The sequence below is a fragment of the Panthera onca genome, chromosome A3 (genome assembly GCF_046562875.1).
Source record: "Panthera onca isolate mPanOnc1 chromosome A3, mPanOnc1 haplotype 2, whole genome shotgun sequence".
NCBI classification, from domain to species: Eukaryota; Metazoa; Chordata; class Mammalia; order Carnivora; family Felidae; genus Panthera; species Panthera onca.
In genome coordinates this window covers 34,983,934-35,009,735 of record NC_138341.1, presented here as the reverse complement: position 1 = coordinate 35,009,735, position 25,802 = coordinate 34,983,934, and the positions used below count along the sequence as shown (strand labels likewise).

Below are 25,802 nucleotides of genomic sequence, written 5' to 3'. Positions count from 1 at the left end.
ATCAGCTCCCTGGAGCTCAGCCACACTGGTCTCCTGGTTATTCCCTGGCTATACCAGACACTCACCAGTCTCAGGGCCTTTGTAATTCTGCTTAGCCCCCAAACTCCCTCCCTCACCTGCTAACATCTTAACTCAAACACTACTTTCTTATTACCACCTTCTCAGCCATACTATTTAAAATTGTAACTTCTACCCAACTCCCCAGCACTCCATATTGCTTCCTCCTGCTTTATTGTTATCTGACATACCACATATTTCACTTATTATCTGTTCCTTCTGCTAAAAATGTCATCCCTTTGAGGATAGGTATGTTTCTCTGTCCGTTTTATCCACAGATATCTCCTCAAGGCCCAAAATAGCACCCGGCAGGCAGAAGATAATCTAGAAATACTTACTGATTTAATGAGTGAACCGAACTTGAAGCTGTATTGGAGAAAGTCCTTCCCATCCACTATGTTAACAAGGTATTGTGTGCATAAAAAAAGTAATCTTCAGTATTTCTGTAACTTAGATTCCTTAGCACAATTTCAAGACTAGTCTTTTAAAATCTGTCCCTGGGAAAGGGCTAGTATCCAAAATCTATAAAGAGCTCACCAAACTCCACACCGGAAAAACAAATAACCCAGTGAAGAAATGGGCAGAAAACATGAATAGACACTTCTCTAAAGAAGACATCCGGATGGCCAAAAAGCACATGAAAAGATGCTCAACGTCGCTCCTCATCAGGGAAATACAAATCAAAACCACACTCAGATATCACCTCACGCCAGTCGGAGTGGCCAAAATGAACAAATCAGGAGACTATAGATACTGGTGAGGATGTGGAGAAACGGGAACCCTCTTGCACTGTTGGTGGGAATGCAAATTGGTGCAGCCACTCTGGAAAGCAGTGTGGAGGTTCCTCAGAAAATTAAAAATAGACCTACCCTATGACCCAGCAATAGCACTGCTAGGAATTTACCGAAGGGATACAGTACTGATGCATAGGGGCACTTGTACCCCAATGTTTATAGCAGCACTCTCAACAATAGCCAAATTATGGAAACAGCCTAAATGTCCATCAACTGATGAATGGATAAAGAAATTGTGGTTTATATACACAATGGAGTACTATGTGGCAATGAGAAAGAATGAAATATGGCCCTTTGTAGCCACGTGGATGGAACTGGAGAGTGTTATGCTAAGTGAAATAAGCCATACAGTGAGGGACAGATACCATATGTTTTCACTCTTATGTGGATCCTGAGAAACCTGGCAGAAACCTATGGGGGAGGGGAAGGAAAAAAAAAAAAAGAGGTTAGAGTGGGAGAGAGCCAAAGCATAAGAGACTCTTAAAAACTGAGAACAAACTGAGGGTTGATGGGGGGGGGGAGGGAGTGGAGTGTGAGTGGTGGGTATTGAGGAGGGCACCTTTTGGGATGAGCAGTGGGTGTTGTATGGAAACCAATTTGACAACAAATTTCATATATTGAAAATAAATAAATAAATAAATAAATAAAAATAAATTAAATCAATCAATCAATCAATCAATCAATCATAAAATCTGTCCCTGGGGTGCCTCGCCGGCTCAGCCAGTAGAGCACATGACTCTTGATCTTGAGTCTGTGAGTTCAAGTCCCACACTGGGTGTAGAGATTACTTAAAAATTAGGTCTTTTTTATTTTTTAAAAATGTTTTATTTCTTTTCGAGAGAGACAGCGTGAGCAGAAGAGGGGCAGAGAAGGGGGGAACAGAAGATCTAAAGTGGGCTTTGTGCTGACAGCAGCAAGCCCACGTGGGGCTCAAACTCACACACCCCTGAGCTGAAGTCGGACGCACAACCACCTGAGCCACCAGGTGCCCACCAAATTAAATCTTTTTTGAAAAAAAAAAGTCTTTAAAAATAAATATGTTAATTAATTTAAAAACCTGTCCCCGATTTTCCCTTCCCAATCTCCTGTCCCATGCCTTCTTCACATACCCGACCCACCAGCACCTTGAGCAGGGCACGGACTTGACTCAGCCTTGACCTCCCACATCTACATTCTCAGAACCTGGCCTTCCCTCCCTCCTGCTCCACTGGACTAAACTCTCAGTTTATACAAAAACTCCTCTCCAGGGCACAAACCCCTCACCGAACTATTGTAACACCACAGTTGTTTGGGCCTGTCCCTCCACCGTTTCAAAGGGCTCCAAACCTGGCTGATCATCAGGACCTCGGGGCAATTTGTTTTCTCGTTGGTTTTCTTTTTTTTACTAGACTCCCAGACCCCACCCTAGACCTATAACATCTCTTTTTGGAAAAAAGATGATCAAAATCTGGTTGCCAGGTTAGACTGCAGGCAGTGGCCACCCCTAGACTTGATTATACACATTTTGCTACAAAAACCCATAGAGGTCCAGGGAAGTGCAGGGTCTTGCTTCAGGTTTCACAAAGCCAAGTAGGAGAGAGGAAGACATCCTAATTCAGGGCCCGGGACTGCCAGCATCCCACACAGACTTCTCACCCAGTGTGGGACCAGGCCACACCCTCCACTAATCTCCTGGCTGCCTTTGTTTGAGTGGAGTCACTTCATTAGCATGTAACAATGGAGACATCCAAGGTGCCCTCCTGTTTTCCATTTACGATTTAAGTGCCGGCAATCACCAGGCGTCTCCATTGTCATTGCTATTAGCTGGACTTAATGGTCTTTTCTTAAAACTATAAGGTCCTCCCTATCTCCCTCCCTCCCCCCATCAGGTTATTTGCAGAAAAATTCTGGAATCCGCCAATCACCTTTTCAGGAATGGCTCAGGGAAGCTTCATGTAAGTAGTACCATTATCATTGTGATTAGCGTGATCCTGAACCCTTCATTTCTTGGAATTTTTCTTGGGAGGCAGATTCAGGATACTCTGCTTAAAAGAATTTCAATAAATAGAATTTTGGGTTGGAAGTCTTCCCAACTGCCGTGAGACTGTAAAAACAGGGGTCTCAGGTCAGAAGTCCTGGTCTGGAATCTCAACTCCACCCCTCACTGACTTGGGGGGCTGAAACCTCCGGGCTTCGATTTTCACATCCATAAGCTATTTGCTCTTGTATCCAAAACTTCTGACGATCCTAATGCAGTCTATTGAAAATGGGTTGTAAACTTTAAACCCTCTCAAAAACCTGCCATGCACCAGACACAAAGCTTTGCACGTTTTCTCTAATGAGTTAGGCATTCTGTTCTAATTTTCCACGTAGGAAATCGGATTCCTCCTTGACATCCCTCCCTGTGTGCACACGTCCCCACCTCCCCATTATTAACTCCCAACACCTCGAGTCTCTCTGGGAAACTCCAGCCCTTCCCTCCATCCCAGAAGCATGACCTTCATTGCCCGGGTAGTTCCCCCAGAGCATTTCTCTCCTGAATTACTAACAAAGCCTTGCATTTTCTTAGGTTCTTTCTATCCTCCAGAGGGATCTCTTTGTCCTGCAAATCTCTCGAGCCACTCCCCTAACATGCTCCACTGCTCCCCCCACAGTTTGGCTGAGCTCGAACCACCATCCCTGACCTCCCTCCCCTGACTGTACTTGCTTGCTACCCCACACTGAGAAGCTAAACACCGCCTGAGCTACCCCTGTGTTCCTTCATCTCCTAGCCTTTGTATTAGCTGATTCTCACCCCTTTGACTCTACCTGGCAACTCCTACTGGCAGCTAGAAGCACCTCTTCCCCAAGCACATAGGCTGATGGGTGTTCCTCTGTGTTCCCTTGGCACTGGGCCGCATAGCTCCATTACTGCACATTACATTTCCGTTCATGGCGCTGGAATGTACATTCTGGCCTCTAGGTCGGCAAACACTTGCATGGCGAAGAGTGAGAAATTGACATTAAGGTGGCGGAAGGAGGGGATAAGGTTGTAATGCCTGGTGCGTAATGGCAGATGAAGCTGGACAAGAAAAACTAGAAAATTTGGAGTCTTGATGGTTAAGAAACTTTGGGTTTTACCCTGTAGGTGATCAGGGAGTTTCTATGCAGAGAGTGACAGTGGATTTATGTTTTTAATGAGATATAGTCTGATTCTACTGTGGAAAATGAACTGGAGGGCAGAGAACAAGTAAGGTTAGGGTGGAGGCCATTGCAACAGTCCAGAAAAGTGCTTCACCAAAGAAGGCAGTTGTGGGAGTGGAGATAGGAGACAGAAGGAGAGGATACAGGGAAGCTTGGCAGTAGAGGGAAATGCCATCAAGTGTTTGTTTGGTTATGTGGTAAACATGGATTTGTAGGGGAAGATAGTTTTGATTTGGTCATGATAAATTTGGACTATTTATAGCAATATCCAGCTTGGTTGGAAATATATCTAGAGCTGAATGTAAAGCAGAGCTATGATAAAGATTTATGAGTCTTTTCTATACAGGTGACAGTTAAAACCACAGAAGTGGAGAGGATCGCTGAGGGGAAAATTGTAGAATGAACTAAGAATCTAGCACTTTTTCATATGTGTCTCTTGTTACAATGTCACAAATCCATAAATCAAGTGACATTAGTTAATCCACTTGAGAATTCACTTGAGGATAACTCTTCTGGGATTAAAAATCTTGATGGTCACATGACCAGACTGTTTTCCACAGCTGTTATCACATGGACCTGGGGTAATAGAGGCCTCTATTCTGTGAGACCGGAACAAACCATTGTGTTAATCAAAGGATGGAATGTTCAAGGTCAGATACTGTTGGTTGTCAACTACCAGCCATTGCCAAGGAGCCAGGCAAGAAATGGACCAGGTGGTCTTTGGTGTTCTGTACCATCCTCTTCACATTTGAGGATCTGTAACAGAAAGCTCTCAGGAAAGGGGCGCTTGGGTGGCTCAGTCGGTTAAGCGGCCGACTTCGGCTCAGGTCATGATCTCGCGGTCCGTGAGTTCGAGCCCCGCGTCAGGCTCTGTGCTGACAGCTCAGAGCCTGGAGCCTGTTTCAGATTCTGTGTCTCCCTCTCTCTCTGGCCCTCCCCCTTTCATGCTCTGTCTCTCTCTCTCTCTCTCTCTCTCAAAAATAAATAAAATGTTAAAAAAAATTTTTTTTTAATAAAAAAAAAAGCTCTCAGGAAAATTGTAACAACATAAGCCCATGACCTATATTTTCTTTTTTTTCTTGTGTTTATTTAATTTTGGGGTGCCTGGGTGGCTCAGTCGGTTGAGTGCCGACTTCGGCTCAGGTCATGATCTCAAGGTTCATGGGTTCGAGCCCCGCATTGGGCTCTGGGCTGACAGCTCAGAGCCTGGAGCCTGTTTTGGGTTCTGTCTGTCTCTGTCTCTCTGCCCCTCCCCCCTCCCCCGCACTCTTTCTCACTATCTCAAAAATAAACATAAAAATTTTTAATGTTTATTTATTTTTGAGCAAGAGAGAGAGCACGTGGCACGGGATGGGTAGAGAGGGAGAGAAAGAATCCCAAGCAGGCTCCCGGCTGAGCGCAGAGCTCAATTTCAACGCTGGGCTTGAACTCGTGACCGAGAGATCATGACCTGAGCTGAAATCAAGAGTCAGACGCGTAACTGACTGAGCCACCCAGATGCCCCGACCTACATTTTCTGAGAACTCACCCACGCTCCCAACCCCCTGCACAGAGCGGGGGATCAGGGTCATGTCTGTCATTGACAGGGGAACAAGGGAAAGACCCCTGACTCGGGGGGAGTCAGTTACTCAAGAATGTGAGAGTATGACAAGTACTCTCGGGAGTCTCTGTACTTGATCTAGGAGTACATACCTTTTGGAATTTTGGCAGGGGGAGGTCAGCTATCTTTTCTGTGAGCACAGAGGAAGTTCATCGGCAGAGAAAGCAGAATAAAGCAGGGAACATCAATGTAACCCCTAAAAGAGAGAGATAGAGACAGGGAAAATATGCTAAAAAAAAAAAAAAAAAAAAATGGAGAAAATGGCTGCCTTGGCTCCTCACAGCCCTCCATTTCCAGATTTCCCTCCCAAGGCCCTTGGTTTTTTTTGGACTCATAGCTTCTGTCTTCATTTTTGCCTAAGCTGATCTGAGCGGGCTGCTGTTATTTACAACCACGGAGCAATCGACAGTAGCCATCTAGGTAGGGGCCTCAACGGGAGAAGTGGTTAGAATAGGTATTACGGAGAAGACTTGGAGAATACCTAAATCCTGTCAAGAGGCTGAAGTATATCCTTAGGACTGAAACGGATTTGGTGAAAGCTATAAACCAATCAACTGTTACTTTGAGAAAAGGATACTGCAGGGTACAGGAGTGTAGTACAAAATGGGTGCTTTGCAGTGTTTGTTGAATGGCTAAAACTAAAAGGCAAATATCAAATGGGGGGGGTGATTCACAATAAAGGGGAAATACTTGTTCTACTCACATCATTCTCACTTCTCATTTTAACGAAAGTTCTACGAGGCTAACGCCCACTATTGGCTGTAACGGGCATTATTTTGTCTGTGTACAGCTGGGCCCTTTTATTTCCTTCACCCCACTCAACCCCTGTGAGTGGACAGGGCAGGACGTGTGATGCACGCTGGACCATCCAGAGTCCTTCTCTGGCATTTTGAAATTTCCAGCCAGAGAGTAAGGAAGGCGCAGCTCCTTTCTAGTGGTAGATGTGAGGCTCGGAGGCTGATTTGGTTGACAAATTCCCAGCTGAGCCCAACAAAGCCACTGATCGGTATACCTGTGCCATGCTCAAACGTGAGGTATGAGGGAACCACTATCCTAATCACCCAATTTGCCAATGAGGCAGGATTGCCGTAGAGATGGTCTACAGCCTGCCTCTGTGTGCATAGACTTGATTGGCTGTATGCCCTCTCCATCTTCGTGAGGCAGAAGGGGAGATCTTTGGAGGGTCAATGCTCTATACCCTATCTTTTATCTACATGGTCATGCTGAAAGCTGCAGGACAATTCTGTGAATCCTTTCAGAATGATGCAGATCATCAACAGGTACAAATGTGTTACTCCAGTATTCATTTTCCTCTTCTTAGTGACACAACAATGATTTTACTCGAGGCAGTAACTCATCTTTCTCAAAGGCATTTCTTGGGGCGCCTGGGTAGCTCAGTCAGTTAAGTGTCGGACTCCGGCTCAGGTCATGGATCTCTCAGTTTGTGAGTTCGACCCGTACGTTGGGCTCTGGGCTGACACCTCAGAGCCTAGAGCCTGCTTCAGATTCTTTGTCTCCCTCTCTCTGCCCTCCCTCCCTTGCTCTCTTTCTCTCTCTCTCTCAAAAATAAACATTAAAAATTTTTTTTGAAAAAAGGCATTTCCCAGTCTCTCTTGAAGTTGGTGTACTATGTGACCAAGTCTGACCAATGAAATGCAGGTAGAAGCATTATAGGGTACTTTGGGGGAATCTCCCTAAAAAGAAAGAAAAGATCTTAGTCCCTCCCTTTTCACCTTTCTTCTGCCTGGAACTTGAATTCTAATAGACCTCTTGAACCATGAGACAATCAACCAAGGATAGCTCCCTTGTTATTCAGGACCTGAATGCCTTTTTTCTTTTTTTTTTTTTAAATGTTTATTTATTGGCGTGCCTGGCTGGCTCGGTGGGTTAAGCATCTGACTTCAGCTCAGGTCATGATCTCGCGGTCCGTGAGTTCGAGCCCCACGTCGGGCTCTGTGCTGACTGCTCAGAGCCTGGAGCCTGTTTCAGATTCTGTGTCTCCCTCTCTCTCTGCCCCTCCCCCGTTCATGCTCTGTCTCTCTCTGTCTCAAAAATAAATAAACATTAAATGTTTATTTATTTATTTTGAGAGACAGAAGGGGCACAGAGCGGGAGAGAGAGAGAATCCTAAGAAGGCTCCGAGCTGCCAGTGCAGTGCAGAGTCTGATGCAGGGCTCAAACCCACGAACAGTGAGATCATGATCTGAGCCGAAACCAAGAGGTGGCCACTTAACTGACTGAGCCACCTAGGTGCCCCAGGACCTCAGTTCCTTCTATCTTGCTGCCCCATCTAGCTTATTGCCTCACGGTCCAAGATAGCTGTTAGAAATCCATGCAATGCTTCTCATTAGGTTCTGTTGCATATAACAGACTAAGTCCCCCCCAAAAAGTAGCAAAACAAGACAGAAGTTTTTATCTCTCAAAATTTTTTTTTTCCTCGGTGCCTGGCTGACTCAGTCAGAAGAGCATGTGACTCTTGATCTAGGGATTGTGAGTTTGAGCCTCATGTTGGGTGTAGAGATTACTTAAATAAACTTAACAAAAATTTTTTTCTTTAAGAGAGAAATAAAGTCCTGTCTAATTTATACAACCGTTATGTGGGGTTTTGTCTATTACAAGCAACTGAACTGAATCATCCATCAAGTAAGCTAGAGTGGGCACTGGAGTATATTGGAGGAGTCAGTGATGGGGCCAGTTCCTGGCTCACTGTGAGTAAGGGTACTGTCCCATGGGAATCTGCCCCCCACCTGCAGAATCTTCACAAAATTGTCAGGGCCTTCCACCAAGCAAACTAGGTAGAGAGATTCCACCTGAGCTACTTCTGAGAGAAAGGCTGAAAGGGTGTTAGTCTAAACGTTGCCTCCCCATTGAGCATAAGACTTCAGGTTCCATCTGGAATGGTCCCTGCTTCTTTGTTTCCTCACCCTCTCTCGAGGGCCTAGAATCTAGACCGCCACTATCCATATCCATAAGCCATATATGCAATTTAAAAATTTCTAGTAGCCACATTAAAAAAAAGTAGGGGCGCCCTGGTGGCTCAGTTGGTTAAGCGTCCGACTTCAGCTCAGGTCATGATCTCGCAGTTCCTGGGTTCGAGCCTTGCATCGGGCTCTGTGTTGACAGCTCAGAGCCTGGAGCCTGTTTTGGATTCTGTGTCTCCCCCTCTCTCTCTGCCCCTCTGCTGCTCATGCTATCTCTCTCTCTCAAAAATAAGTAAACGTTTTAAAAAACATTAAAAAAAAAAGTAAAAAGAGGGGCACTTGGGTGGCTTAGTTGGTTAAGCATCCGACTTTGGCTCAGGTCATGATCTCACGGTTTGTGAGTTTGAGCCCCGCATCAGGCTCTGTGCTGACAGTGCAGACCCTGCTTCGGATCCTCTGTCTGCCCCTCTCTCTTCCCCTTCCCCGCTCACAATCTCTCCCTCTCAAAAATAAATAAACGTTAAGAAAAAGTAAAAAGAGATAGGTAAAGTTTATTTATTTGTTTTGAAAGAGAAAGAGAGAAAAAGAGCTTGAGTGGGGGAGGGGCGGAAAGTGGGAAAGAGAGAGATTCCCAAGGAGGCTCTGCGCTGAAAGATCACAGCCTGAGCCAAAGTCAGGCACCTAACCAACTAAGCCACCCAGGCATGCCTGGTAAAGTTTATTTTAATAACACAGCTTACTCAAGCCAGAATATGCAAAATACTATCACTTTCAACATAATCAAGGTAATCAGTATAAACAGAATCATTATAAACTGTATTGGATCATATGTAATCAATAGAAAAATTATTAACAAAATGTTTTACATTTGGGATGCCTTGCTGATTTAGCCAGTAGACTATGTGACTCTTTCTTTTAACGTTTATTTATTTTGAGAGAGAGCATACGCCAGCAGGGGAGGGGCAGAGAGAGAGGGGGAGAGACAGAGTCCTAAGCAGGCTCGGGGTGAGGCCTGATGCAGGGCTGGATCTCATGAACTGAGAGATCATGCCCTGAGCCTAAATCAAGAGTCAGGTGCTTAACCAACTGAGCCACCCAGCTGCCCCGAGTATGTGACTCTTGAGCTCCAGCTTATGAGCTCGAGCTCTACATTGGGTATAGAGTTTACTTAAAAAAAAAAAAAAAAAAAAAAAAAAAAAAGACATTTAATGTCTTTTTTTGTTCCAAGTCTTTGAAATCCAGTGTACATTTTACACTTAGAATGCATCTCGATTTGGGCTGGCTACATTCAAGTGTTCAATAGTTCCACGTGGTTGTAATTTGCCTCTGTTTATAATCTCATGGTGAGGTTTTTGCCTCTCTGCCTGGCTCTTTTGGATTGATGCATGAAAAAAAAAATTTTTTTTTAAATGTTTAGTTTTGAGAGAGAGAGAGAGAGAGACATACACAGAGAGTGAGTGGGGGAGGGGCAGAGAGAGAGAGGGAGACAGAATCTGAAGCAGGCTCCAGGCTCTGAGCTGTCAGCACAGAGCCTGAGGCAGGGCCCTAACTCACAAACTGTGAGATCATGACCTGAACCAAAGTCGGGCACCTAACTGACTGAGCCACCCAGGTGCCCTGATGCTTTTTTTTTTTTTTTTTTTTTGCAGTGTTCTTGGATCTTTTAGATCTTCTTTGCCTCTTGGTCCATATAGTCATGGACCAGCCCCATCTCCATTCCGTGCCTCACCTGGACGACCTGATGTCTAAAAGGGAAGTTCCTCTGGTGCTTTTCAGTTATATGGCTGATCCTTCACACTGGCGGTCTCACACCATTGCTACCCAAATGCCAAGAGTTAAGATCTAGCAAAGGAAACAGAAAGCTCGGGAGGCAGAATCACCTGATGAGTGAGGTTATTCTTGATGTTAATCACTTGGGAAACTGGCAAGTCCTCAGAGTGGAAATCAAAACTGGGACACAGGGTAAGGTCAGGTGCAGAAGGGCTTTCTCTCTTGGCTCTCAGTTGCCCAATGGATATATGAGGTCATCATATTGCTCTTGGCACCTAAGGACAGGCAAGGACCTGGAGCAGGAGGGATCAAGGCCAGGGCTGGTGCAGTTGTATGAATTCCTGTGGATAGAACTGTGATTTTCAAACAGCGCTCTCTGAAGCCCCTCATTTGTGGAGATCCTCTGGGGGCTACGTGGAATAGGATGTAAAGGGAGTGAAGGGGATGCCTAGTGGATAGAATTCTATGCTCTCCAAGCCCTCCCTCAACCTGAGCAGGGCTTCTTTTATCTACTCAGACATTAAGGTTTTGCATAGTAATTTATTTTTTATTTATTTATTTATTTTTTACCGTTTATTTATTTTTGAGACAGAGAGAGACAGAGCATGAACGGGGGAGGGGCAGAGAGAGAGGGAGGCACAGAATCGGAAGCAGGCTCCAGGCTCTGAGCCATCAGCCCAGAGCCCGACGCGGGGCTCGAACTCGCGGACCGCGAGATTGTGACCTGAGCTGAAGTCGGACACTTAACCGACTGAGCCACCCAGGCGCCCCAGTAATTTATTTTTTAAACGCCTCCACTACTTAAAAGGAAAAAGCCCAAAAACCTGAAAATGACTGAGATAGGAAAAAAACAAAACAAACAAACAAAAACCCTGATGCTCAGAGAGGGTAGGTGATTTTCCTAAGATTACACAGCTAGTCAGTGGTAAAGCCAGAATCCAAAGGTCCAGGTCTATCTCACAAAGCTAAGCTCCTTTTACAAGAGACATAGGTAATTTCCTTGGCTCACTACAAAGATATGTGGTGCTTAGAGAGTCCAGAAACTAAGGAGAGATCTCATGGTAGAATGAGTCCAGAAACTAAGGAGAGATCTCATGGTAGAATGAAGCTTTCACATGTAGTGGTAGGATCTGGGCATAATGAACTCCTGCTGAGAATGTCCCCTAACAAAGGAGAGCAAGTCTTAGGGCTCTGCAGAAGAATTTTGACATTTTTATTTTACTTTTTAAATGTTTATTCATTTTATTTTTATTTTTTATTTATTTATTTTTTTAAACATTTTATTTATTATTATTGAGAGAGACAGAGTGTGAGCAGGGGAGGGGCAGAGAGAGAGGGAGACACAGAATCGGAAGCAGGCTCCAGGCTCCGAGCTGTCAGCACAGAGCCCGATGCAGGGCTCGAACTCTCAAACTGCGAGATCATGACCTGAGCCGAAGTCAGATGCTTAACCGACTGAGCCACAGGGAGAGAGAGAAAGAGAGACAGAGAGAGAGGAGAGAGAGAGAGAGAGAGAGAGAGCGAGCACGTGCGCGCGCGAGCCGGGGAGGGGCAAAGAGAGAGAGGGAGACAGAGGATTCAAAGCAGGCTCTATGCTAACAGCAGAAAACCCAATGCAGGGCTTGAACTCACAAACTGCGAGATCATGTCAGATGCTCAAATGACTGAGCCACCCAGGTGCAACATTTTTACTTATTAAAAAGCAGTATTTTAGGGGGTGTCTGGATGGCTCAGTTGGTTAAGCACCCAACTTCGGCTCAGGTCATGATCTCGCGGTTCGTGAGTTCGAGCCCTGCGTCAGGATCTGTGTTGACAGCTCAGAGCCTAGAGCCTGCTTCAGATTCTGTGTTTCTCTCTCTGCCCCTCCCCTACTCTCTCTCTCTCTCTCTAAATAAACATTAAAAAAAACAGTATTTTTTTTTATGAAGAAGAAAAAGTATTTGAAATATGTCAGAAGACTGAAGTTTGAGTCAACATGCCTTCCCTAGGCTCTTCAAACTTGCATTATCTTTGTCTATTGGTAATATCTGGAGGTCAAGACTTATGCCTTAAGGGGCTCATAGCTGCATATGAGCATATTCTCAGGGCCACATCCAGCTGTTCTCCTTCCAAACTGAACATTCAACATACTTTTTCAGTAAAAAAGAGAAGGTAGGGGGCGCCTGGGTGGGTGAGTCGGTTGAGCATCGGACACCTGATTTTGGTTCAGGTCATGATCTCAGGTCATGGGATTGAGTCCCTCATTGGGCTCTGTCTGCACTGAGCATGGAGCCTGCTTGGGATTGTCTCTCTCCCTTTCTCTCTGCCCCTCCCCTGCTCACACCCGCACTCTCTCTCTTTCTCTCTCAAAATAAAACATTAAAAAAAAAAAAAAAGAAATAAAGGAAGGAGGAAAGGGAGGGAGAGAGAGAGGGGAGGGAAGAAAGGGAGTGACTAACATGAGACAAAGCCATGCAGGCCTCCTTAGTATTCCTGCAACACACTCAGCATGTTGCTGCCTCAGGGCCTTTGCACTCCTCTCTCTTTCCCTCTCCTCCAAAAGCCTCACACCTAACCCCTTTCCTTCACTGAGGTTTCTGCTGAATGGAGAGGGTTTCCTTGACTACCTTATCTAAAAGCCTTAACCCTGCTTTTTCTTCATAGCATTAATCAGCACCTAACATATACTTACTTAAAAAATATATGTATCATTAAACTTTATTTCGCAGTTTTGAGGAGTATTGGTCAGGTACTTTATAGAATGTTTATATTTACTTTTTTTGTATCATCTCCATTTCTCCATTAGAACATAGGCTCCCAAACTACAGAGAGTTTTGTTCTCTGTTGTATTCTCAGAAAATACAACAATGCCAGGCACATAGGGATTTCTCAATAAATGTTGAATGGAAGAATAACAAAATAAATCATGGCCCAGCCATAGGGGGAGGGGGGCTCAGAAACACAGGCCATCTTCTAGAGGGCCCAGAGATGAGGGTGAATGCAGCTGCCCTCGGGGTGCCTGTCATTTGTCTGGGTTCACATGGCAGAGCACAGCGAGTGTTGGCAGGGCCAATAGAAGTTCCAAGGAATGCATTAATCATCTTGGCAGGACCCTGGAGGCCTAGGGAAGTGTGGGACATAGGCCGAGCCATGAATCTTGGTCTCACCCATGATTTCTTTTTTTAAAGTAAGCTCTGTGCTCAATGTGGGGCTTGAACTCACAACCCCAAGATCAAGAGTCACATGCTTTATCAGCTGAGCCAGTCAGGTGCCCCAAGATTTTTTTTTTTTTTTAATCCAAGCACCTGCAATCATTTATTTAATCAATGCAGTTTTAATGTGTCCCACAATTAGTATAACCAAGTGCCTGTTGGTTCGCCTTCAACAAGACTTGACCACGGTCACCTTTGCTAGAGTCGGCATGCCCTGGCTAAAGAGGTACTTCAGGATGGCCACTTCTGGCCATACCACAGCGTCCCTGTTTCTGAAGAGGTGATTGTATTAGTCGTGGGGAGAGAGGGTTTCTAATTTACTATTCCAAAGAGAATCCCAAAATTCAGTGACTTTAAGAACAAAGAAGCTGATTTCTCTTTTGCATAACATCTGAGATGAGTGTCTAGGTCAGTAGGTAACTTTGCCTCTTGAGGTTATTTAGAGGCCAGGTTCCTTCCTATGGTTCCTCCATCTGCTATGGTCTCATCTCCCTGGTTGAAGCTGGTCCATTGCTTTGTCCAGATTCCAGCAGTGGGGAGGTAGGAGGAGACCCTGTGTCCACCCACATTTAGAACTTTGAGGCCAAGTTCAAGAAATGTAGATTGAACTATAAGTCCTTTTAGGATAATGATTGATTAAAAATTCATCTTTATGGGGCGCCTGGCTGGCTCAGTCAGTTAAGTGTCCGACTTCAGCCCAGGTCATGATCTCTCAGTCCGTGAGTTCGAGCCCCGTGTCGGGCTCTGTGCTGTCAGTTCAGAGCCTGGAGCTTGCTTCGGATTCTGTGTCTCCTTCTCTCTCCACCCCTCCCCCACTCACGCTCTGTCTCTATCAAAAAATGAATAAACGTTAAAAAAATTTTTTTTTAAATTCGTCTTTATGGGGCGCCTGGCTGGCTCAGTCGGTACAGCATGTGACTTGATCTCAGGGTTGTGAGTGCTCTATGTTGGGTATGGAGATTACATAAAAATAAAATCCTTAAAAAATTTCATCTTTGCATCTTAAATTCCCAGTATCTAGCACAGTAACTACACATAGATGTTGCTAATAAATATACGTTGAAGTTTGTGTTAGTTAAGTTTCTTTTAGTTGCAAGAAAATATTATTGAGAGGTGAGTGGAAAGCTTCTCTGGGTGACTCCTAGAATTGACAAAAAGGAGCTCAGTACAAAGTCTCAGAAAGAACGGGAAATGGCACAGCTACAGGGGCCTCGGCAGCTGGTTCATGGACATTTTCTGTAGGGCAATATTCTGGATTCAGCTCCCAACACTGAGGCTTGGTTGTTATTGATTCATTGAACGCTCCAGATCCACCAGCAAGAGAATGTGGCTGTCCCAGGCCGGGCCAGCTGTCATTCCCTCTCAGTCAGCCCTAGCCAGGAGCTGGGAGGAAAAACACAGACAAGAACCCTGGTCACCAGCCTGAGAACATTTCCAGAGAAGGGAAAATTGTCCCATGAATTATTATCCAAATGCCTGACCACACCCTAGTTCAGGAAGCCTCACAAGCTTCAGTTCGTTAGGTGGGGATACAGCAGCCAAAGAATAGGACAAGCTATTCAAAGTAGCTGAGCCTTGGAGGTGGTTTTGAAAATGTGTAGAGCTTGGAACACGCACTAGGCAGTGGTAATCTTGGCAGGGTCCCAGTTTGTTACTTTCATGCTTTGCAAATTTTCCAGGAGACTCTGGCAGGTACCTTGAGGGTCTGATGACCTCCCACCATAAGCGTGGGTCTACGTGTTTCAGGGGGACATGGATCTTCTGCCTTCTTCTGCCTGTGCTTGGACCTGAGGGATGAATGGAAGCTCAGTCTAATCTCTGTTCTACCATTAAGACTATACCTTGGCTTCTTGCTCTTCCCTGAGCCTTCTAGAAGCACGGGGCCTCCAGTTCTGCTAAGCAGTTGGCTTATGTGTCTTATTCCAGAGGGGCTGACTACTGGAACAACATTATTCCAGAGCAAGCCCCATACCAAGAGCCACAAGTCATCTGCCCCAACCTTCCTGGAGATGCCACTGTGCCCTGACTATACGCTTCCCACAAATTCGAGACACAGATATCTTATATTCTGCCGGGAGTAACCTCATGATCCTACAGCATGTCGAAGTTAGGAAGGGAGCATGTTGTTAACTATCTCTCAGTCTCCCCAGTCGGGTTTAAAATTAGGAAGACTGCTCAGTCAGCCTCTATCACACAGCTGGAAAGATTAGTAAATTATCTATTTGCATGAGGAACTTGGACAGCTTGGCTCAGCTGCCTTAGAAGGAATCAGATACAATTATCTGGCAACTAGCCAGCCTAGATTAGCCAGTCTGACAAAAGGCTTCCCAAACTGGCTTGAATTAATGAAAAGGAAAGTGTTCTGCCTACATTTTTAATTTAATTTTATATTTTAGTATTTATTTTTGAGAGAGAGACAGAGTGTGTGTGTGTGCATGCGAGCAGGGGAGGGGCAGAGAGTGAGGTCTACAGATGGTCTGAAGCGGGCACTGTGCTGACAGCAGAAAGCCTGACGGAGGGGCTCAAACTCACAAACAGCGAGATCATGACCCGAGCTGAAGTTGGGCTTAACCGACGGAGTCACCCAAGCGCCCCTTATTTTAAGTAATCTCTATACCCATCATGGGGCTCAAACTCACAACCCCAAGATCAAGAGTTGCATGTTCTTCCGAATAAGCCATCCAGGCACCCCAGGTTCTGCCTACTCTTGGGTGCCACTCATTCCTTTTGAACTCTCATTCATGGCCCTACATAATGATATCTGGTTTCTAAGTGTGACGTTGGGCTCACCCGGTTTGAGTTACCCATGAAGGTGGTACAAGGGTTTGAGAGGTATACTGGTTATCTATTGCTGTGTGACAAATTACCCCAAAACGTAGCAGTATAAAACAACATTTATTATCTCAGTTTCTGTTGTCAGGCATCTGGCCACAGCTTATCTGGGTGTCTCTTGTTCAGGATCTCTCACAAGGTTGCGGTCAGTTTGCTGGCTGAGGCAGCAGTCATCACAAGGCTCAACTAGGGTAGGATCGGCCTCCAAGTTCACTCCTGTGGCTGTTGGTAGGTCTTGGGTCCTCTCTATTTGTTGACCAGGCACATCGTCTCCTTGCCATATGGGCCTCTCTGTAGAGCAGCTCACACCATGGCAGCTGGCTTCCCTCCTCAGAGTGAGCAAATGAGAGAGAACAAGAGAGAACACCCAAGATGGAAGCTGCAGTCTTTTTGTAAACGAATCTTGAATATATCATTGTATCACCTTTGCTGTGTTTTATTGATTAGAAGTGAGTTACTAGCTCCAGTCCGTACTCTAGAGGAGGAGACCATCCAAGAAGTCACTGCGGGTCATCTTACAGGCTGCCTACCACAGAAGTGTCAAAGACGGAACGCCAATAGAGGTTTGTCAGTTCTAGGAGATGTCAGGACAAAGGAGTGAGGTATTTATCAAAGTCAAGGACTTGAGGTTGGAGCCAGGAAGCTGGGACATTAGGGTAGAAAGGCCAAGCAGAAGAGCCAGTTTGGGAAAGGTTTCGGGGAAGAAGACCAGAGATAATGTGTCATTCTCATCACCTCATTTCAAGGGGTACTTACTATTCACAAGGTATCATTGGTGATGTTGACCATTTTGTTCAAATTGTACTAGCTTTCACCATTGGAAGCCGTTCTCGTTGACTTGTCTGTTGCTTTGACATACTGCCATCATTGCGGTGTTTTTGAGTTCCTTTTTTGGAGAGTAGCATTAGAAACCAAGATCTGGGGGTGACTGGGTGGTTCAGTCGGTTAAGCGTCCGACTTCAGCTCAGGTCATGATCTCGCGGTCTGTGAGATTGAGCCCCGCGTCGGGCTCTGTGCTGACAGCTCAGAGCCTGAAGCCTGTTTCGGATTCTGTGTCTCCCTCTCTCTCTGACCCTCCCCCATTCATGCTCTGTCTCTCCCTGTCTCAAAAATAAATAAACGTTAAAAAAAAAAAATTAAAAAAAAAAAAAGAAACCAAGATCTGGGTGCTGAGTATGTTCAACTCAACTGTATTTTCAAACTTTATTTCCTCACCTAAGATAAAATGTGCTATACTTTTTCAAAGGCTTACTTTTGTTTCCATTATGGGTTCTTAATTTCTTTGTATACTTTGTGGGCTTTTTTCCAGGGGTGGGGAGGAGGAGAAGGAGAATCTTAAGCAGGCTCCATGCCTGTTGTGGAGCCCAATGTGGGGCTTGATCTCATGACTGTGAGATCATGACCTGAGCCAAAATCAAGAGTTGGATGCTTAACCAACTGAGCCACCAGGCACCCCTCTTTGTACACTTTGATATGCATTTTCTCTTCTGCTTTCTCTCTACATATAAAGGTGCTTCAATGGACTTTGGTTGGACTGATGTCCATGGTTTGTCACCACTAGATTTCTCAGTCACATTTACTGTTTCATGTTTAGACTTAAGCTCCCATAGTCATTTCTCTCCTTCTGAATGTAAGGGTATTGATTGCCATTTTGCAAAATGAAACTATAACATTTGCTTTGAGTTTGTAAGCCTATAAAAATTGGAATTCTGGGGGTACCTGGGTGGCTCAGTCACTTGAGTGCCTGACTTTGGCTCAGGTCATGATCTCACGGTTTGTGAGTTTGAGCCCCGCGTCGGGCTCTGTGCTGACAGCTCAGAGCCTGGAGCCTGCTTTGGATTCTGTGTCTCCCTCTCTCTTTGACCCTCCCCTGCTCATGCTCTGTCTCTGTCTTTCAAAAATGAATAAACGTTTAAAAAATAAGTAAAGTAAGATAATTAGAATTTTGTAAACCCATTGGAGGGGAAGGAGAAAGGCAGTCAGCTGGACACCCAGGGACCTGGGTTGAGTTGGGACCCTAAACCAGGGTCCACTGAGTTTCATGGAGATGTGTCCTTTTTTTTTTTTTTTTCTTAATAAAAAGCCTGGATCAAAGGAAAAGGGAGCAATATTTATGGTGTTTTTTAAAATTTATCTCTGTGGCTATTGCTCTGAAACCCAAATCCCTTTCCCTTTGGTTTAATAAACACAAACTGAGCTTTTACAGAAAGAGCTTTTAAAATAAACACACACACACACACACACACACACACACACACACGCACACAAATGAAAACATGAAAGTATAGATTTTGTACAAACAGCATAAAAATGGTGAGCTAGCAGCACAGTTTTCTTGACCTGAGATAACCATGATCTTCCCAACTTTCCTTATTACAGGCCTGGGATTCTTCGAGCCCTCATTTCTATCTCTCAACCTGAGGGGGAGGAGGAGGGCCAGTATTGCTGGTCTGATGGGAGTCTGAGATCTTTCCCTGGCCTTCCTGAGAATGAGCTTCCATTTGCCTCTCAGACCAGCCTGGGATGCCTGGTGACCTGCGTGCTTCTCTGGCCTTCTGAGTCTCCTTGATTCCCAGCTTATTGATTCCGGGTCTCATTGCCTGGACTTCAAATCAGCTGGGCCTAACTTTCCAAATGTCTTTCCAGCAGGTCGTGATAAGTCTGGTTATACTCTTCCATGGAGCTATGTCCCGTGATAGCTTTAAGTGTAGTGTTCCCGTTGACAGTGTGGTCTCTGGAGGCCACTTTCTTCATAACTTAGAACCCATCCCTTTTCCTGGGTGTGGTCACTGGTCTTTCCTTTCTAGGCCTCCTCGTGGCCCTCAGGCAGGTTCTTCTTTTAGCTCCTGAAATGTTCAGTTCCAAGGATATGTGTGAAACTGAGAAGATTGACCTGCTGAAGCTCAACGATGGCAAGTATTCCAAGTTGTTCTCATTTTGTTCCTTAAAGTCCTTCTGACCCTAATTGGTTTTTGCCATATGAATCGCTATAGTTCAACATCTAAAAAAATACCCGAAACGTCCAACAAGGCACTTGCTAAGGCAGAGATACAATGGGCTGCCCCCTGAAGGGGTAACCGGAGATGCCAGCCTCTCCTATGTGCCTAGTTGATTATTTAGCAGGTTAGAAGTGAGGACAAGAGTGAACATTCCTCTAGAGGATCCCATGGTGACGGACTCGAATGAAGTGGCAGGGTTACTTGTATACCTTGCATTTTCACAGTTTGGGAGAATGGATTGAGTGGCACCATTCAAACTGGTTTCCATAAGGGTCCTATAAGTGAGGGGATGTCTTAGCAATGTTTATACGGTATATAAATATCACTCTTGACTTGGTCACTAGGGGGAAATCACAGCGAACTATAAATGGAAAGTCCTGACTAATGCTGATTCAATGGGAGTTATATTCACAATTTCTCCCTTTCCGTGAAGTATCTGTTGCTACTGAGATAGCCCACTGGTGTAGTCATTGAGAGTTTGCTGCTGATCCCTTGACACCATCTAAGTTAAATACAGACTACATCGAGAGAAGAGAATGCCTTGGCATTGGCACAGGGAACTTGGTAAGCCTATTTTCTTCTTTCTTTGGAGATTTACACTGACATTTACTCTAATTGTTCTTGCAGTTTCATCCATCACAATAGAAGCTAGTGAAAGGGTATAAAAAGCTTCTTGGTGTTCCTTTGCTACAAAGATTTTTTATTTGTGATTGCTTTCCTCTGGAAAGGAAAAAAATCCTCCTTGGAAGCCCGACGGTACTAACAAATGTTAAGCAGAGGGCAAGGTCCCTCTCAGGCATAGGAAGGTCCTATCTGAAGAGAGGATCTGATGCCACTTAGCCACGTGGCATTACAGCCAGCACTCAGTTGAGCATTTTTTGCTGAGCCATTGGCTCTGTTCTCCGACCCAGGCCTTAGCGAGGCTTATACCGACGTAATTGCATCTGCTCCAGACCTCCTTTAAAAACTGTAAATCTTCCAGATTGCTGCATTTCTCAGCTTTCCACTAAAAGCATACTTTTTGCTAACCCGTTGGACATGTATCTCAGGGAAAACAGAGGCTGGGGTTTTGCCGTAGAAGGGTATGGGATCACACAAACCAGAGCTGGATGATTTTATCTCGGGTTAAGAACTGGAGAAAAACAGTCTGTATTTTAAATCCTGTACCTTAGCGAAAAATGCAATCGCTGTTGAAGAGTGTATCAATTATTAAGTGTGGAGCCAATGCTATTTTGGTTGCATCTACGAGAAGATCATTTCCAGGAATACCATAAGCTTCGTTTCAGTCAACTCCAGCCCCAATCTTTCCTCTGAGGCAGAAATAATAGCAGTGGGCATTGGTGGGGGTGGGGAGGAGGGCTGGGATTGTGGGGCAGGGAAACAAGATTGTTACAGGGACAGAAGGGTAAGAACAGCAGGTGTTTTTCAAAGCAGACTCCTAAACTAGTTAATTTTGGTTCATTAATGTTGATAAAGGCAGCTCTCTTCTTTGCAGAATGGATAGAACGCAGCAGGGAACTTTCATTCATTTTGAAAATGTCTTTGATTTTTCTTGTGTGTAGAATCCTTTCTTGGGCTGTTTGAATATGCCCTGTGATGTGGTAAGGGGCAAAGTGGGGGAATCCCTCTCTCTCTGCTTGGCTCTCCCACTTCCTTCCTGTCTGGGCTCAAAGCCTGCTTTGCTGGAAAGCTTCTCCTGCTGATCTGGAACACCCAATCAGCCAGTAGGGTCTCTGAGATGCCAGTCTACCATCAGGGCAAGAGCCTTTTAGATTACTTTCCATATTTTCTATAGTTCCTGAGCCAAGATACACAGAACCTCCTGGATCCACATCCAACCCTTTCTGGACAGTTTTATTTATTTTTTTGGTAATAATTTTGAAGTGTTTAATTCAATCATGGCCAGTTTTTTTCCCTTGAAGCCTCTAGTCTGCTTCCACAATATGTCTTTCCTCCAAGGACAGGTACAGGTGGATGACGGGACCCAGACACGAATAGAACTGATTCCAAGAATTTTTCTAATGAAAGCATTTGCTAGGTAAGGACTTCAGGGTTGGGGCCTGACCCAGGGTTGGGGCCTGCTAAATGAGTAGAGCTTCTGCAGTGCTTTTAATGCTAGGAAGCTGGCATATGCTGTAGGTCTGGGGAAAAACAGTGCCAAGATCTTCTCTGCCAGTATGCCAATCATTTAATGAAACTGAAGTGGCTTTTCAGAAAGAGCTTGTTTTTTTCAAGTTGGTCATTTCTTTTTAAAAAAAAATTTTTTTTTTAATGTTTTTATTTATTTTTGCGACAGAGAGAGATAGAGCATGAGCAGGGGAGGGACAGAGAGGAGGGAGACACAGAATCTGAAACAGGCTCCAGGCTCTGAGCTGTCAGCACAGAGCCCGACGCGGGGCTTGAACCCACAGACTGTGAGATCATGACTTGAGCCGAAGTCGGATGCTTAACCGACTGAGCCACCCAGGCGCCCCTCAAGTTGGTCATTTCTAACTTCACTATTATGTATACACTGACACTGCCGGTTCAGCACGCAGAGAACATTATTATTATTACCATTATTTTAAAGTACCATTTTGTTTTTTTTTTTGTTTTTTTTTTCTTTTTTTTTCAACGTTTTTCATTTATTTTTGGGACAGAGAGAGACAGAGCATGATCGGGGGAGGGGCAGAGAGAGAGGGAGACACAGAATCGGAAACAGGCTCCAGGCTCCGAGCCATCAGCCCAGAGCCCGACGCGGGGCTCGAACTCACGGACCGCGAGATCGTGACCTGGCTGAAGTCGGACGCTTAACCGACTGCGCCACCCAGGCGCCCCTAAAGTACCATTTTAAAGTAGCCTCCATGCCGATTATGGAGCCCAGGGTGGGGCTTGATCGAGACCTAAGCTGGGATCAAGAGTCAGGTGCTTAACTGATTGAGCTACCCAGGCGCCCACAGAGAACATTATTTTAAGCATTCCTGTTTTGATTTAGAACATTATTTTAATCAAAAACAATAGTCATTTATTCCCTCATTCAACATACAGTTATTGCGCTTCAGCAAGGAGCCCAGTGCTGTTCTAGGAGCTGCTCTAGGACATTGCTGTGAACCAGTCCCCAGGCCCATTCTCGAAGGGAGTGAGCAGAGTCTGATGGGGGAGACAGATGATAAACAAGTAACAGGTAGATGAACAAGAGGATTCTTTTTTTTTTTTTTTTTTTTTAATTTTTGAGACAGAGAGAGACAGAGCATGAACGGGGAGGGTCAGAGAGAGGGAGACACAGAATCTGAAACAGGCTCCAGGCTCTGAGCTGTCAGCACAGAGCCCGATGCGGGGCTTGAACTCACGGACCGCGAGATCATGACCTGAGTCGAAGTCGGCTGCTTAACCGACTGAGCCACCCAGGCTCCCCAAGATGATTCTTTTTAAAATCGTGATAAGGGGATAAAAAAAAATAGGCTCATACACTAGCATGGGTGTTCGGGGAAGGCCTCTCCAAGGAAGTGACCTTTGAACTGAGACTTGAGAAACAAGGAGGCAGCCACATAATGCTCTGGGTCAGAGTGTTCCAGGCAGAGGGAGCAGTGGGTGCCTGGTCCCAGATGTAACTGAGCAGAGGAAGCAGGATACACCAAGAACTGGCCCAAGGGAAAAGAGAATTTGGTAGGAGGACATGTACTGAGAATTTTTCTTTTTTGAACTTTTTTTTTTTTTTAAACTGAAAACATAATCTTTGAACTCAGTTAAAAGAAAAAAGCACACAGAAGGTTTACAACCAATAAAAGTAGGTCTCATATTTACTCTAACCTTCCCAGTCTCTTGACTAGGAAACAATTACCCATAACTGTATTTTATGTATCCTTTCAGAAGCCTTATCCATGTATTTGTTTTTAAACGTTTATTTATTTTTGAGACAGAGAGAGAGACACAGCATGGATGGGGGAGGGTCAGAGAGAGAGGGAGACACAGAATCCGAAACAGGCTCCAGACTCTAAGCTGTCAGCACAGAGCCTGACGTGGGGCTCGAACTCATGGACTGTGAGATCATGACCTGAGCTGAAGTCAGATGCTTAACCGACTGAGCCACCCAGGCACCCCTCCATATATTTTTAAAAATTTAATTTATTTTTTATTTGAGAGAGAGAGAGAGCATGAGCAGAGCACGGGGGCAGAGGGAGAAAGAGAGAGAGAATCCTAAGCAAGCTCCATGCTCAGTGTGGAGGCTGATGTGGGTCTCAATTCCATGACCCCTGAGGTCATGACCTGAGCTGAAATCAAGAGTTGGATTCTCAACCAACTGAGACACCCAGGCACCCCAATATATCCATGTATCTTTAATATAAAGAAGGCATAATTTAACCCATAGCACAGGACTTAGCACAGTTCCCTAATTATGGACATTTAGGTACTTTCTAGACTTTTGCTATTGAAAACAGTGCAATGATCCTTAAATGTACGTCTCTATGAAATATGTGAATTTACTTGTAGGATAAATTCCTAGCGTTAAAATTGCTGGACCATGGGGCGCCTGGGTGGCTCAGTCGGTTAAGCGTCCGACTTCAGCTCAGGTCACGATCTCGCGGTCCGTGAGTTCGAGCCCCGCGTCGGGCTCTGGGCTGATGGCTCAGAGCCTGGAGCCTGTTTCCGATTCTGTGTCTCCCTCTCTCTCTGCCCCTCCCCTGTTCATGCTCTGTCTCTCTCTGTCTCAAAAATAAATAAAAACATTAAAAAAAAAATTAAAAAAAAATTGCTGGACCATTAGGTGTGTGCATTTAAAATTTTAATAGGCATTGCCGAATGTGTGTTCAGCTTTTTTATACTCTAGAGAAATTAGAGGGACTCTTCATTATAGATATCATGAAGAAGTACATTCTGATCTGGTGTGAAGGAATAATTGTCAACATTCATAAATAAGCTTAAATGAAGCTCGGGGCACCTGGGTGGCTCAGTCGGATAAGCGTCCGACTTCAGCTCAGGTCATGATCTTGTAGTTCGTGAGTTCGAGCCCCGCATCGGGCTCTGTGCTGACAGCTCAGAGCCTGGAGCCTGCTTCAGATTCTGTGTCTCCCTCTCTCTCCGCCCCACCCCTGCTTGTGCTCTGTCTCTGTCTTTCAAGAATGAATAAACAAAACAAAAAAAAAAGAAAAAAAAAATGAAGCTCAAGGTTTAAAATTTTTATTTTTATTTTTGTATTATGGACTATTTGAAATAAATACAAATGGGGAGAGATTAATATCATGAACTCTATCACTCAGCTTCAACAATGATCAACTCATGGTTAATCTTGTTTCATCTATGTCCTCAATCCACTTGCTCTTGCTTATTTTCTTAAAAAATGTTTAATGTTTATTTATTTTTGAGAGACAGAGCACAAGCTGGGAAGGGGCAGAGAGAGGGGGAGACACGGAATCCTAAGAAGGCTCCAGGCTGTGAGCCATCTGCACGGAGCCCGATGTGGGGCTTGAACTCATGAACCACGAGATCATGACTTGAGCTGGTCAGATGCTTAACCAACTGAGCCACCTAGGCGCCCCTCCCTTGATTATTTTGAAGCAAATATCAGACATTATATCCTCTCCTGCTTAAATATCTCAGGATCTGAAGGTGACTTTTTGAAGATTAGCTATCTTGTGGAATGACCCCCTTCAAGATTTGTCAGATTCTTGTCTCTGGATCAACCAAAATCGTTCCTCCCTCCCCAGGGGTATTTGATGCTTGGTAGAGAGGGGAGTCAGTGGTGAGATAACATGGTAGGCAGGAGACCCTGCATGGACTTTGGGTTTCCGTACTGGGGCTAGTGCTTCCTAGCAGCTGTGGGTCCTTAAGCAAGTCCAACCTCTTGAAGCCTCATTTCCTTATTTGGAAAGTGACGGTTAGAGGAAGAGGTTTTTGTGGAAAGCTGAGCTTGTGGTGCCACACAGTAAGGGCTCTCGGTTACTGTAAGCAGCAAGGGGCAAGGAGTGGTAGTGGGGAGAAGGGGCCATTATACCACCATCCAACATAGCAGCATAGGAATGAGGGTTGGGTGAAGATAAAGGAGAAGGGCCATTCTGTAAAAGGCACCAAAAATGTTTTTGCTGTTAATGCCGAAGAGTAGCAGAATATGCCACTCTAAAATATGCCACTTTGGCATAAGGATCACTTTGAGCTAAAAGCACTTACAAAAACATCAGCTACAAGAAGGGTGCTCTGATCTTCCCCCTTTTCTTTCTAAAAGCAGATGAAACCCCCATATGGAAGATGTCTTCCCTATACTAGGAGTTAAGTACCATTTTTATCATCAAGGATGAGAGAAGTTGAAGCGGAGAGAGTTCTGTACAAGCAGACTTTGTCAAAACAATTTGTCTTCCTTTAGCCTCCCCATATATTTTAGTTACTTTTCCGTAACTGCCTTTCTTTGTTCAACCGATATAAAAGCATTTAAGTGGGGCACCTGGGTGATTAAGTCAGTTAAGTGTTCAACTCTTGATTTCTGCTCAGGTCATGATTTTGTG

At 44.9% G+C, this 25,802-nt stretch overlaps 1 protein-coding gene across 1 annotated transcript in view; it reads right to left on the bottom strand.

Moving 5' to 3' along the window:
* MTA3 (metastasis associated 1 family member 3) overlaps positions 1-25,802 on the bottom strand; it is a 226,700-nt gene that overhangs the window by 196,381 nt on the left and 4,517 nt on the right. The gene's annotated exons all lie outside the window — the stretch shown is intronic.